The 14,789-nt window shown below is 39.6% G+C and overlaps 1 protein-coding gene across 1 annotated transcript in view; it reads right to left on the reverse strand.

Moving 5' to 3' along the window:
• Window positions 1–14,789, reverse strand: part of PPFIBP1 (PTPRF interacting protein, binding protein 1 (liprin beta 1)) — a 158,245-nt gene that overhangs the window by 95,476 nt on the left and 47,980 nt on the right. The window contains exon 3 of the mRNA XM_008569442.1: window positions 14,648–14,741. The gene's annotated coding sequence lies outside the window, so the exon portion shown is untranslated. The remainder of the gene's footprint in view (window positions 1–14,647; window positions 14,742–14,789) is intronic.

A 14,789-nucleotide genomic window follows, 5' to 3' on the forward strand; every position in this document is an offset into this window, starting at 1 on the left:
CTCAACTGGCTTATTATTTAAGAGATGAAGCCATGTAAATATATGACTATAAAGGGAAGTTCATGGGTGATAATGGTCTATAGGGTGTATACACTAAAGGAAGAATAACCAATTCAGCATGGAGAGGTTGATTTTAAAGACTTTCACATGTGAGGCTGCTTGAGTTACCAACATGGTTAGTTTAATATGGAGGACGGAAGCTGCTAGATAAACTGGTGTGGAGTAGAGGTATGAGATCTGGGCTGATTAACAATGGATGTGAGAGACACTGTAGATGACATCGCCCAGGAAAGGTAGCCCAGCAGGAGGAAAGAGATCAAAGGACAGGGCTCTTTGAGCAATACATGCTTAAGTTCACACCCTCAGTCCCTTCACAGCCAGAATTCTCACTTGATCCATCTGTCTGAGAACACCTTCCCACTCCAGGAGCTCGCTTGAATGCCCTCATCCACCTCTGCTTGCTCTCTGATGTCACCAAGACTTTGAGTGCCATCACCACACTTGTTTCCCAACTTTCATCGACTTCCCTCCAGATCCGACCTACATACCTTTTTCCTAAACCATCTAGTAACATTCACAACACCTCACCGTTTTCTTCTCCCAGATCTTCTTTAAATCTATACTCACCAAATTCCCTAAAAGGACATTCTTGCATCTCATTAGGGCCAAAACACAAAACCACAGGGATTGCCTTCTCCATTCCCTGACTGCTGGGGACACTTTCTTAAAGACCCTGCTCTAGGATTAGTAGGAGGCAACATTCATCCCTCCAGGCAAAGTTGACCATGTCATTCCTTGAGCTGTCCCCAGTCCCTGCCTTGCCACCCCCACACCATAACCTATACTTTTCAGCTCTCTTTATCTATTTTACCTATAGATGGTGAGCTTCTGAGGGCAAGCACCAGGTGTTAGTTCCTTTTTATTGAAAAATCCTAACACACTACCTAGTACAGAGTAGTCTATCTCTCTGATTCTATATAATTCTTTAAATGTTTTCACATATCCTATATCTCTGAATTATTTCTATATAATTTTTTGAAAGGTGAAATACAACAGCTTAAAGAGTTGCTATTCTTTATCAAAAGCAATTGGTTAGCAAAGTTAAGAGTAGGAATGAGTGGTGAGGGAGACAAGAAGAAGAGAAAACGGCCATCAATAGAAAGTCAAGAGAGACTGAGAAACCTATCTAAAACTAGGGGAACTTAGACAGTAATTTGAAATTTTAATTCAACAAATATGCATGGAGCCTTAATGCTACTTCATACTAGGCACTATGACAGGCTTAAAAGAAAACTGACATCTCCTATTCTTAGGGAACTTGAATCAGAGTTTTCCTGTTAATTTAATTTTCTCTAGTAATTAAGTCAAGCTCTAAGAAAAACTCAACCAAAATGAACTACTTTGAAAGACTGTCCACGCTGAATAAAAAGCTCTGTTCTTTAGTTAACATTTCTGACATATTTGTGTTTATTTTGCAGTGTTCTATAAACCTGCTTGACAGGTATGAACCTGTCCTTAAGATTCAAGCAATGTACTTTGCAAGACTTTACAATAAAGTAAGTTTTAAATACCCTTTGGGGTTAAGTATCACGCTACATACCAGAAAGCAAGACAAACTATTCAAAAACAAGAAATATTTCAGTACTTCTTCATTCATCATAGTGCCAAATATCTTATGAAGCTACTAGTTGCATGTCAAACTATGACCAGGTCCTCTGCTTTGTGCCACACATACATGGGGCAGAGGCCGGGGGAGGCCCACTGCATGTGTCAAAATGACTAAGAGCAAACCAAAAGTGGTCATTGAAACACACTAGCTCTGTTGTAACCTTAAGCCTCTCATACAATTATTGCAATTGCCAGAGACACACTAATTAACCAATACATTTTGGGGATCCATCACTTCATGACCCAAAACTAAAATCATTCCTTCAAGTGAGTTACTCAACCTTGAAGCCCATCAAGCTCAGCTGTTGAATTAGCCAGGTATTAATTTATCGAGCAAATGTAGGGGTACTCAGCAATCTCCAAACACAGAATTGGGATATGCTAAATAAGTACATGATAGACCACCCATGCCAGGCAGATTTCTTGCTCAGCAAAATCTCAATGAGAGGACAAAAGTATGTGATCAAATCATATCAGCACAACAGGGGCAGAATCTTTTTCCTGGACCTAAAGATTAGAATATGCAAATTCATGGCTCAAGAGGATGCATAGGACCAAGTCTGGCTAGCCACAAGAACAGTGTCTAAAATCCTCTTACAAAACAATAAAAAGAAAAGCAAAGCAAATTATAAATAAACTCCCAGAGAATGCAAAGGTCCTTACCCTAATATTAAAAGCAGTTTTGTTTATTTAGGAGGAATAGTTAATTGTTTCAAAAATATAAGTCTTCTCATTATGAACTGCAAGTGGGAGAATTTACATACTGTGTGGGACAATCTCTAATTTCAAGATGAGTGGGTGGGTTTTATATTGCATTGCCTGGAGTCAATTTTTTCCAGCTACCCCCTAATACCCCAGCAAATAGAACAATGCCCTGTTTTCAAAAGTGAAATAAGATCCTCATCAGATAACACTCCCTGAGTGAGCCAGTCATAAGCAGAGCAGTATAAAAGCCTTAGGATAAATTCCCAAAAGGATTATTAGCCTAGATCAAGAAGTCCCCTTTCTAAACAATTTCCGTTTTATCCCACCTTTCAAAGAAATTCTGTGGTTTTAACGCTCATTTTATTTCAATGTAATATGCTTTATAAAGATCTACTTCCAAGGTATTTTCAAACGGGAGGGTAAACATCATATCTTTTCAGATTGTGGCTGCTGAAAACAAATTCATCTCATTACTACTGAAATCTCTCAGTCCAGAAGGAGATCAGAAAGGCAATTGACTTAGTTTTTCCTCATCTGCATCAAAAAAGATTTATTACTTTAAGTGCAAATCTCTAAAATAAAGAGCTCTCTCTAGGGTAGAACTTTGCTGTATACCCACTCACAAAGGAAAGGGCTTCAGACATCTTCGTGGTTAATATATATGGGTACAGTTTTTGAGTTTCACTTCCATCCACCCTCTGCCATCTGTCTCTGGGGCCTAGATTTTCCCCAAGCAGGGGATGGGGGTGGAAAGGAGAAAATTGTTCAGTAACGGGACTTCAGGAATTCAGTTAGTGCCATGTCACAACCACCAAAATAATAATTGATTCAAATAGGATCAAAAACGGATGCTAAAACCACTGGGTGAATGACAGTCAGGGAACAGGATATGCACCTAGTCTCCAAGAATTACCCCAGAGATGACTTATCAGTTATCATTAGGCACCTTTACAATGTCTGGTGAACACTTAGCCAAGTGATTAAACTTAGCCTAGCCAACATCATGCACCTTTTGAAGAGAAGCCATGTCTACTTGTTAGCAATGTTTAATCTGAATTTAATCATGAGTACAAGAGTTAGATGAATGCAGAATGTAGGACATTCTACCAGACAACTGTCTTGGACTTTTCAAACATGTTAACATCATGAAACACACACAGCAGGGATACGAGACAGTTTCATAAAGGAGACTAAAGAAACATGGCAACCAATTGCTATCTGTGATTTTTGATTGAATCCATGAAGCAAAACAAAACTATGATAAGAACATTTTTGTATCAGTTGAAAAAAATCTGAATATGGACTATACACTAGATAATATGATTGAATATTTAATGGATGTAATAAGAATATTATGGCTATGAAAGAGAATGTCCTTGGTTCTTAGGAAATTTAGGCTGAATTTTAAAAAGATAACAAAAAGAACAAACAAACATAAAACCAAACTAAATAAATAAAGGTGAAAAAAAAGAAATTTAGGCTGAAATACTTAAGGGTGATGTGTCATGATATCTGCAACTTATTTTCAAATAGTCCAGGAAAAAAAACAGAGCGAAAATGAGAAAGCAAAGATGACAAAAATATTAAGAAAAACTCCAGGAAGTAGGGAACACAGATCTCTCCTTTTAAAGTACTATATTTTCTGTAATTGTGTGATAGAAATATCTTAGAGATATACATATTTAAAACGTTAAAATATTTACTCTAAAGTATACTTAGATATTAACTTGATTTCTCAAGAACTGGGCAATTCTGTAATCTGGATTCATTCATTCATCCTGGCACCTGCCTTTGGATTCACAACTGGCCACAAGGAATTTTCAGTCTTATGGTTAGTAAATACTCATCCTTCAAGTCTAAGTGTAAAAAGGCAAAATGGTCCAGCTGAAAGCAGACTATCATCTAGGCATTTTTCTAAAACATGTAAGATTTCAGCAGTTTATCTAGCTTTCATTGAGATAAAAAGAATAATTTTTACCAAATGGAGAGGTAAAATTTCTGCCCTTACAAATTATCACAAGTTTTCAGGCCTGGGTATCTCATGTCTACCTTCAAGAAAATGTCTTGTACATTTTCTGTTTCTCACAAATCAGTAATAGCCTGAAACTTATAATACTAATAATTCATGCAAATTGTTTTGACATTTTCTTTCATTTTGAGCAGGGCTAGATTACTCCGCCTCTTCCAACCTAACAAGAAGCACAGGCATAAAATCACTATATAACGTATTGTCCATATTCGGGGACTTTTGAGATTGAAAGAGGGTGCTCTATTCTAGTCTTTACTAACATTTTTTGCCAAGTACCTCACATGTTTAAGGCTATAGATGCTCTTAAACAAGTGCACACATTCATATACACTGAGCCCTATGCAAATAATTCAAAAAGTTCAGAGACTCCCTGAATCCTACTCTTCAATTCCAGATTAAAGACCCAGGCTCTTAAGTAAGACTTCCTGGACTCAAATCCCAGGTCCAACACTTATTTGCTGTGGATCCTGGGGAAGTTACTTAACCTCTGTGAGCTTTCTCACAAAACCTGTTTAGCACATATAAACTGCAGTTCTAATAGTACTAACCTCAATGGGTCATGGTGAGGATTTAGTAAATGTACCTGGCACATAGTAAATGCTTACAATCATGTGTTTTCTTTGTTTTAAAACTCTCCCATAGCTCCAAGTGACTACAGAATAAAGTCTAAGCAAAACTGTCATTGAACCTCTCTACGATCAGATCCCGATGTACTTTTCTAGTCTTACTCCACAAAACTCCCTCCTCACCCTTCACACTCCAGAACCATTGCAGTGCTTGTTCCCTGGACCCCCCAACCCCCACCCCCAGTGCCTTTGCTCATGCTGTTCCTCCTTCTCGGAACTGCCCCAACCACGCTACATCTTCAATCCGCCCTGTTATCCACCTACTCCCAAGGCCCAGGTTAAATTCAAGCACCTCTGTCAAATGGAGCAGGCCAGAATTAGTTTCACCCTCCTTTGTGCCACCACAGCACTACATCCCTACCTGTAGTAAGTGTGCATTTTATTCTCATGGATAGAAATGTGCAGCCATGTCTTTCTCTCCCACTAGACAAAAGTCCCTGTGTTCTGCTTATCTCTGCATGCTCCAAAGCTCCTGGCCCAGTTTCTTGTACTTAGCAGCTCCATGATAAATATTTGGCAAAATGAATGGTTAATCTGCAGGAAATAATTTAAACAGATAATATCTGAAATCAAATGTTATTTCCTCTCATAAAACTTAACTAGCTTCTATTTTAATTAAGTCTAGTCCCTGGATGTTTATATTGGGGGGGCAAGGGAACACAGTATAGTGTAGATATTTCCTGAATGGAAAAGCTCAGTTTTGTGCAATAGACAAAGCTAGTTAACAAAAGAATATTCACATCTTTCTACTCATCTAAGTAGAAACTTCTACTCTCTCTTTTGAATTTAAAAGGATTTTTTAAAGCCTTTGCATTTTTAAATCCTCCAGATAATGTTTAGATTCGTTCTAATGCATTTACTAAACAACCACATGCTACAGGCTGGGAACAAAGACTTGGGAAAGAGACGGGCATCTCACCAGACACAGCACAGAGGCCGTAATATGAACTAGAGCTGACAGGAAGAGCTGGGACTTGCCAGGTGGAGAAGAAGCAGATGACACTAGCAGAGGGAACAGCCCAGGAAGAGTCCAGAAGTTGAAATGGGCATGCTCCAGAGACAGTGGAAAGGCCAGTGTAGCTTGAACACCAGGTATATTTCAGTGCAATGACAAGAGACAGAAGTCTGAAGTCGGAGGATGGAGCCAGATTGCTAAGGAGTTTTTAACTTTATCCTGGAGAGAGAATGGAGTTTTTAAAGAGATTGAGATGATCAAATCTGTGTTCTAGAAAGAAGTTTCTAACAATATCAGTGTGGGAGTGCGACTGGAGTGGAGAGAAGTTGGCAGCAGGAATATTAAAGAGAAAATGAAAACTCCATAGCGAGATGGGAGGAGGAACCAGATGCAGAACTGGCCCTTCAGTAGTTTTCTCACTGTGGTTGCTGGTACCCATAGTCCACTCCCAGGCCAACCTGCAATGCTTTCCATGCTACACCAGCTCCAAGGAGCTCCCGTTTCTGATCACTGGTTAGCATTTACATGAGTTAATTTAACAAACACAGTGGACAGGAAATTATGTAAGCTAAAAATACGCATCAGTCACCTCAGGTGCCCTGCATAGGGCTATTAGCATTGCTAAGAGATTTCTCCTTGCTATTTCTTTCATTCATTTAGTATTCATTCACTCGCTGAGGCTCCCCTTTGTGCTGGCCATTATTACCTTTCATGCCAAGGACATGGGGATGCACCAGATATTGCTCCCATTCTCCAGATGCTCAAAGCCTGGCAGTGGTGCCAAGGATCACTTGTTCTACAACAAATATGATTTGTTGGGCAAGTTCTCCTTGACTGTCTTCATCTTACATGAAGCTGCTTAAAAATATATTCCAGACATTGGTCTGGTTATACCAGCTCTCAACTCATTTTTACTTTAAATGATTGGCTTTCAACATGAACTGTAGAGTTGGACTAAGGGAGTTAACTGCCAAAATAATTGGGATTACTTTGCTTATTTATATTTACATTAGATATTTTGAATCTGTCACCCACTTGCTAAAATTTATTTGCAACCCCAAAATCACTACTCAAGGTACTTTCATGGTCACTCATGGACATGCACAGAGCAGCGACAACTCTGAGTTGCCCTCATGTATGTTCCCAGCTGAAGTCCAACAAGGCAATGCTCTGCCTCCCTGTTGTAGGTCCACCCTCATGCTGTGAAGTGTCCTTTTCTATTCTGTAACATGATTTTCTACATTTCTGTGCTTTTTGTTGATGATTCCGCTGTTTAAAATGGCCTCCAGGCATAGTGCTGAAGCATTGTCTAGTGTTCCTAAGGCAAGAAGGTAAGATGCGCCTTATGGAGAAAATTCGTGTTAGATTAGCTTTGCTCAGGCATGAGTTATAGTGCTACTGGCCATATATTAAATATGGTGTGCCCTACACTTTCAGAGGCTAGGAAGTCCAAAGTCCAGGGAACACATCTGGTGATGGTCTTCTTTGGTGGTGACTTTACAGCAATGCAGGGTCTCCCATGGCAGAAAATGGCAGAGCAGAGAAAGACAGCTTCTCATGCACTCTCCTTCTAAAGTCCTCAAAACCTGCCCCTGACCACCATTATTAATCTACTCATTACAGCATGGTCCTACAATCTAATCACTTCTTCAAGCCCAACTTTTCAATTACCATTATAGGATTTCCCACTCTCTTAACATTGTCACAGTGGGGGTCAAGTTGGGGGGGGGCGAAATTCAATCCAGGGCAATGTCTTTGAACAGAAACACACATAAAACTAGCTTATGTATTGATCATTTGACAAAAACACTGCTACCAGAGACTGGCAGGAACCTAACTCCATATATCCCCTAGGAAAAGTATTCAGTAATTCAGCGTTCACAGTGACTTTATAGACCATAACTAGCACAAAAAGCAAGAACTGACTGATTATATCAGGTAAAGAGTGCTAAAACCCAGCCATACACACTGATTTTTTTCCAGCTTTACCTTCTAAGGATTCAGTGGGGCCACAATGTGAGGAAACAAAAATCACCCCCTTTGGAACCTGCGACACTTCAATAGAAGTAGTTGGTATTTTCTGCCCCTTTAGAATAACCCAGTCTTGCAAAGACCAGCTTAATGATTTGCTGCCTAACGAAGGGAGGAAAGAAAAGGGGTCAATAGGCCAGGGGCTGCTGTGGGTCAATGTCAATGGGTTTTTATTGGGTGCTGCTATTTTCTTATGTGAGAAGTCTGATGCTCAATTATTATATTTCCTGCTTGATACTTGGCTTTTAACTATCCCAACCATGCAGCAGGCCCAATCTGGGTGACAGGTCTCTGAAAGGAGTGTTTTGTGCCAGACCTCAGGCAAGACCCATGTAAACCAGAGGAAGCAAAAAACCCTGCTTTTCTAAGCAAATAACGCATTCTTTAATTCCTAAAAATATATAAAGAATATGACAATTTAAACCCCATCAAATCATCCAGAACTTTTAAGAATGCCTTGGGATTCACATTTCCCATGGTAAAAGCTAACCTCCTTGAGCAGGAAACAACTTCCGGACATCAATGCATTAGAAGCTGGCTTCCTTGCTCCAGGAATTCCATGCTTAGAACCAGAAGCACTAATGGAGAATTCCATCCTGTGTCTTCTTAACTCTCCCCTAAGGTTGAGATAATGTTTATTTGCTGAACAAAACAGTCATCCAAGTGCAGATCTGTTGAAAAGCTTCCAAGCAAGTTGAGAGGCCAAAGCAAGGAGGAAGGACAGCTCATCAGAAACCAAGGGCAAGAAAAGTTAGATCCAAAATAAATATAGTACAAAATGCCCAGAATAGCCCAGAAAGACAGCTGATGACCTTTTCCTCTAAAATCTCTTAATATCACAGTATCAAATGGCCTAAGTATTTAAAGCCAAGCACATAATTACTGCTACAGAGGTAAAGGAAAAAATGAACACAAACAAGAAAAGCTGATGGTAAAATGATAATTTGTGCTGTGAAATACAAATGAAACATAGAAGACAATCATATCTCAGTTCAAGGTAATAGTCACAGGAAGATGTCAAGGCTACTTCAATCTGAAAGCTGCCATAATCTCTACAGAGGTATTATCTTCTGCCTAGAGACTTAACGGTTTCTGCTACAATGGCTGTAAATTGCCACACCCCTAATTTAAGTCTCCTCTTGACTGAAGAATTTGGGAGCTGTGATTCGATCAGGAGAAGACAGCACTAAGGTACACAGGAACACAAAGCATACCTAGGGGACCCACTCTCATTTCTTTAATTATGATGCACAGAGTCTTGAGCTACTTCTTAATAATGGATTTAAGAACTACTGTAATCCCATCCCCCACTTCTCTACTCCTGAAGCAATGGAGAGCCTTGGTTCATTGAAACTCTGGTGTCAGAATCTGGGTTTCCCCAAAATACCATAATATTAAACTGGAGATACACTAAGTGAGTGTCACAATTCCCTTGGACAGTCTTCTCCCTTCTTAAAAAACTGTTGAGACTATACACCTAAGAGCTATCATAGATACTAAGGCCTCCTAATTAAATGTATAAATTCATGGTGAATTGAAAGAAAGAACACCACCTGCCCAGTTACAGTGCCAGCATGTGCACATACCCCCACATATCTGATTATTTGCTAAACGTGTAAATTGTTCCTTTCTCTCTGTTTACTGTTACACTCTAGCATACCTCTCCTGGGGGGGGGGGGGGTTGTGGGAGGGGGGTTGGCTGGTATGGGGATCTGAACCCGAGACCTTGGTGTTATAAGGTGGTGCTCTAAGCAACTGAGCTAACCGTCCAGCCAAGCATACCTGTCTTACAGAGAAAAAAAAAAAAATCAAAGTCAATGATGGCCAATTTCCTAAGAGGTGAAGAGAAAGCAAAGCAATTGAGAATATGAAGACTGTTATGGCTTTGGCAAGACGGGCAAATAGCTGAAACTCCATCCACATGCTTACACACAAGAAGCATCTGCTTGAAGGAAGAGTTCTAAAAGCCCAACTAATCTCCATGTGGTTGTAAACGTGAGCCTAGATATTTGGTAGGAAGAGATCACTAGAAGGAAAATCATTTGTGAGCTGTGTGATAAAAAGAAATTCATTTACACATTGTCCCAAGTTATAATGAGCCAATTAGACACAAGACAAACGATGTGTGACATGATTCCCAATAAGATTGCCACCCCCAAGACATATTTTGAAAATTTTAGCCTTAAATGCCTAAAATAAAGAATGTTTGTTCCACAAAAGACAGTCAGGAGATAGAAAATTTCAATTCCCACATAATAAAGTGATAAAGCCTGCAAGAAGAGTATGGAGAAAAGGAAGAAAAAGAACAGAGCTTTGGTAGATGCTTTTCTTTGGGGATGACATTATCTCAGTGGCTACAAATGGCCTGCTGACGAGCCACTACGCTATAAGCTGGAGTGACTACATAGGCAGGCCTGAGTGACTAATTAACTGTACAGTCCCATGGCCTTCCTCAGCCTAAGGAAGAGAAGGCAGAGATGAAACCAAACAGGGGGCCCCACCTCATTCTTGTGCCTGGATCCATTCAGCCTCAAAAGCAGTACAACCAGACGGCTTCTGCCACTGTCACCTGTGAACACAAGAACCACTAGCACAGAGGAGAGACAAGGGTGGTGCCTGCACTCTCAGGCAAATGATATTTCATGTATTTGTTAGTTGCCATAACACCTAAAAGACTGAAAGCACAAATATTCCAAAATTTTGAGTTTACTTTCATTCTTTCTATATGATTGCTACTGCTATCAGTTCATGCAGATACCCCTGGGTGTAAGAGGATAAATATCAGAACTTAAAAGTAATTATTATGTGATAACACTATTTAGTATTCATTTTTATTTTATTAATTCCATTTAATCTAGTTTCAATGCTAATTTCTAGACACTGCTTTTTAGTAAATATTTTCTTCAATAGCTGAACAACAAAACAAACATGAATTTTACTGGGGACATTCCCAATTGTGTGAATACAATGTGGAGACAAAGAATTTATTTATTTATTTATTTTGAATTTTTTCTAAAAGATGACTGGTAAGGGGATCACGACCCTTCAGTTGGTGTTGTCAGCACCACACTCTCCCAAGTAAGCTAACCGGCCATCCCTGTATAGGGATCCGAACCCATGGCCTTGGTGTTATCAGCACCGCACTCTCCCAAGTGAGCCACGGGTTGGCCCTGAGACAAAGAATTTAAATTGAGGTAGACGATAAGGACAATCACAGCTTCCATAATCCAGCTATGTTTATGCTATATGTGCCGTCTTATATATCCATTTATGCAGTTTAGATAGAAATATACACACCCTTTAATGAATAGAGCATGTGTATTAAAGCTGGTTAAAATAAATATCTATGTGAAAATGAATTTATATATATTCACACAGCCTTAAGTCAGTCACAACAGCCTGGTCATTTGGTTTTTTATCTCCTATGGACGTTAACTATTTTGTGAATTTAGATCACATCTTAAGACCACTCCTTTTTCCACTATCATAAGCACCAATATCTGCCATCATAAGAACTTCTGTTCTGGGACGGTCCTGTGAAAGATTCAAGCATCTAGAAAAATTAAAATATGCCCAGAAGTGGGTAGTACATTTAGGGGATTCACAGAATATACCTCTGCCTTGAAGTCTCAATCTAAACTAATTTCCTGATTTTACAGATGAGGAAACTGAGGCCCAGAAAGCATAAATGATAGACCTGAAGTTCCACAGGTCGTTATTAGAGAAGTCAGAAATACAGATTCTTGGATCAAATGTTCTCTTTGACTCATTCACTCTAAAAGTTTCCTTTTTAGAACACTGGAGATTATTCATTTGTTAGATTATACTCTCACTGAGGGCAAAATCAAGCTTGTGTACACCATATGCCACCAGAGTTAGTCCAGAACTCACTGACAGAGGTGGAAAGAGGTCACCAGCCACAGCCATTTGGAACATACACCCTACACTGGCTGTGGTCTTCAGTTATCCACACAGGCTCTCACCAAAGCTCCTTGAATTAGAACACTTCTTTGCAAAATGCCTGGCAAGAGTGAAGAATATAATGTACAAAATTATGATTTTCCTGTGTGCAAAATGACCCTACCTTCCCACTAATCTCAGCTCCACTGGCCTCTTCTTGAACTATTCGAGTAAACCAGCTCAGACAACCAAGAGTGTGTCTTCACTGACTCACCCTGGGGACATGCCAAGGACACATGGACAAGTCCTTTCCTTAGTCCTTCCTCTGAGTTTCAGTTTAAGGTGAGAAGAGCAAGAAAATATCTTTGTTAGTGTTCACCATACTTAAAAACAAAACAAACAAACAAAAAGTCCCATATTTTTAAAAAATGACCTGATGTCGCCTACAAGTATTAGACAGAGTCAAACAGGTAATACTAATAACAAGAATGGGAAAAATAATAAAAATAATGACTATTATTTTTAATGCTAGTGCTATGTGCCCAGAAGCATTATGTTCCCACTATGCGGTAAATTGTCACAGGAAATTTATGGGGCATCTTATTGGTAAGCATATTAATATCCCCATTTTACAGGTGAGGAAGCTGACCCAGACAGGTAACAGAAGCAGGTGGTGGGGCGATAATTTTATTAATCTTGGTTCAAGATTCATACTTTAGGGACTGGTTTTTCAAAGCTTCCTTAAAGCAAAAGTTAGACTTAATGAATTTGTTCAGAAAATGCTTCGAGAGCTCTTTCTGAGCTCCAGCCTGCCTGCTCAAATCAATTCTTACTTCTCTATTCATCTCCCTAGACTCGTCAGATCTCATAAGCTGAGTCTTCCCCTGGATTGTCACTTTTCCAGTCTCTTGATCTGGTTGGTGACATATCCTGACAGTTTCTAGGAGAGCCCAGACACATCTCTCTTCCAGATCTATTTTCTCTTCCCTCTGTAATCCCCTTCTGTATCATGAAACCAAAACCCTTCTTTTCCAGGGAAACAAGTCTTACCACATCACACACATATCAGAGAGGGCTTCCACCTGGCCACACCCCCATGAATGATCAAAGAAACATCATCTGTTCCTGTTGAGCAAGCACGCTTAGAACATCACATTGAAACACACAAATCACTTGTCTACCTAAAGTTCAACATCACTCCACAGGGCCACTGAATGTATACTACTGTAGTCCCTGAGCAAACAAAATACAATCGTCACCAAAAGATATGCACAAAATATTCATAGGAGCATTAGTAACATGCCCAAACTGGAAACCATCTAAATGTCCAGCAAGTATAAAACGGATAAACAATTAAATGCCATTAGAGCAAGGAGAAGGAAAAAAATAAACTATATGCAGTATCATGGATGAATTTCACAAACATGATCAGCAATATAAGCCAGATACAAGAGTATGATTCTATTCATAAACTTTAAAAACAGGCAAAACTAACCAAAGGTGTCAGAAGTCAGGATACTGGTTACTTCTGGGAGCATGAGAGGAGGGCTCTGGGGTGCTGCTAACTTTCTAGTAATTGAGATGCTGGTTAACAGAGGTGTGTCCACTTTGAGACAATTATTCCACCAAGCCATCCACCTATTTGCGGACTTTCCTCTATATTTAAGATCTCGCAATAAAGGGCTGACTTAAAGAGACCCTCGAGAGCATCTGGTCTGTGACCCGTAGCTGGTGTAAGGGTAATTGTTTCCCATGGAGCTTAAATGTCTAAAGGACACAGGAAATCTATGGAATGGCTGAGACTAGACATCAGAACTCTTAACTCCTCCTGAAGACAGCAAAACTACCTCTCAAATGTGGTAGGGTGTTTCTCTAACTTCTTTCCTTGCTGTGACTACAGCCAAGGTTTACAAGGATTAGGATCACATGCCTACTAAGAACGTAACCCAGAAGACACCAGTCTCCTACTGACATCCACGCCAGGAGGGACATCCAAACACTATTTAGGATATGGAAATTCAGAAAAAGTCAGACAACATGGTTTTCACCCCTACTAGCTATGTGACCGCTGGCACGATCCCAACCCCTCTCTGACCTTCAGTATCTTCATCTAGATCACTGAACTGTTAGCTCATACTTTGCAAGGTTGCCACGAGAATAAGGTAACAGTATCAGAGCAGCGTGTGGTACATGGCAAGCATTTAGAAAAAGTATTTGTAGAATGAATATTGAATCAAATTAATCAAATGCTTGTCACTTGGTAAGAAGCTCAATAAATAGTAATTGTTTTTACTGAGCAAGAGGAATGGGGAGAAAGGGAGTAAAGAAGCTTGTGCGAAAACCACCTCATTTTCTAAGCCAACTGGGTCTTTCTCACTGGCTTAGATGAGGCGCAGAGACGGTCTGTGAAGTAAAGAGCAGTAAAGGACTTGAGAAGGGGGCTGTGCTTTTCATGTGCTGCCAGGTCCGTGTCTTCCTTCTCGGTGCCAAATAAAGATTTGCTCACAGACTGCCACAACATGTCTAAATCCTACAGCCACCTAGGTTAGTCATACTACTTTTAACATTTTTAAATTTTTAAAGGCGGGGGTGGGTGGGTATAAATTCTCATAGACTGAATGGGTAGGCTGACTACAGTCAAATACCTTTACTACTGGGAAAAAATGACATGCAGTGAGTATACAGAAAGGTAATTGTCAGAAATGAGCAATGGTGAGGGGTAAGTTTACTTACATTTTTTTAAAAAACAGGTTTAATTCAGATTGTTTTCTCAGCTCTTCAAATCTTGCATGCACCTAGCAAATTGATCCATACAAGTTCTTCTGTACTAAAAAGAAACAAATATAAAAATGACAATTAAAATCAATTTCAAATT

This window comes from Galeopterus variegatus, unplaced genomic scaffold, assembly GCF_000696425.1.
Source record: "Galeopterus variegatus unplaced genomic scaffold, G_variegatus-3.0.2 Scaffold496, whole genome shotgun sequence".
Classification (NCBI taxonomy): domain Eukaryota; kingdom Metazoa; phylum Chordata; class Mammalia; order Dermoptera; family Cynocephalidae; genus Galeopterus; species Galeopterus variegatus.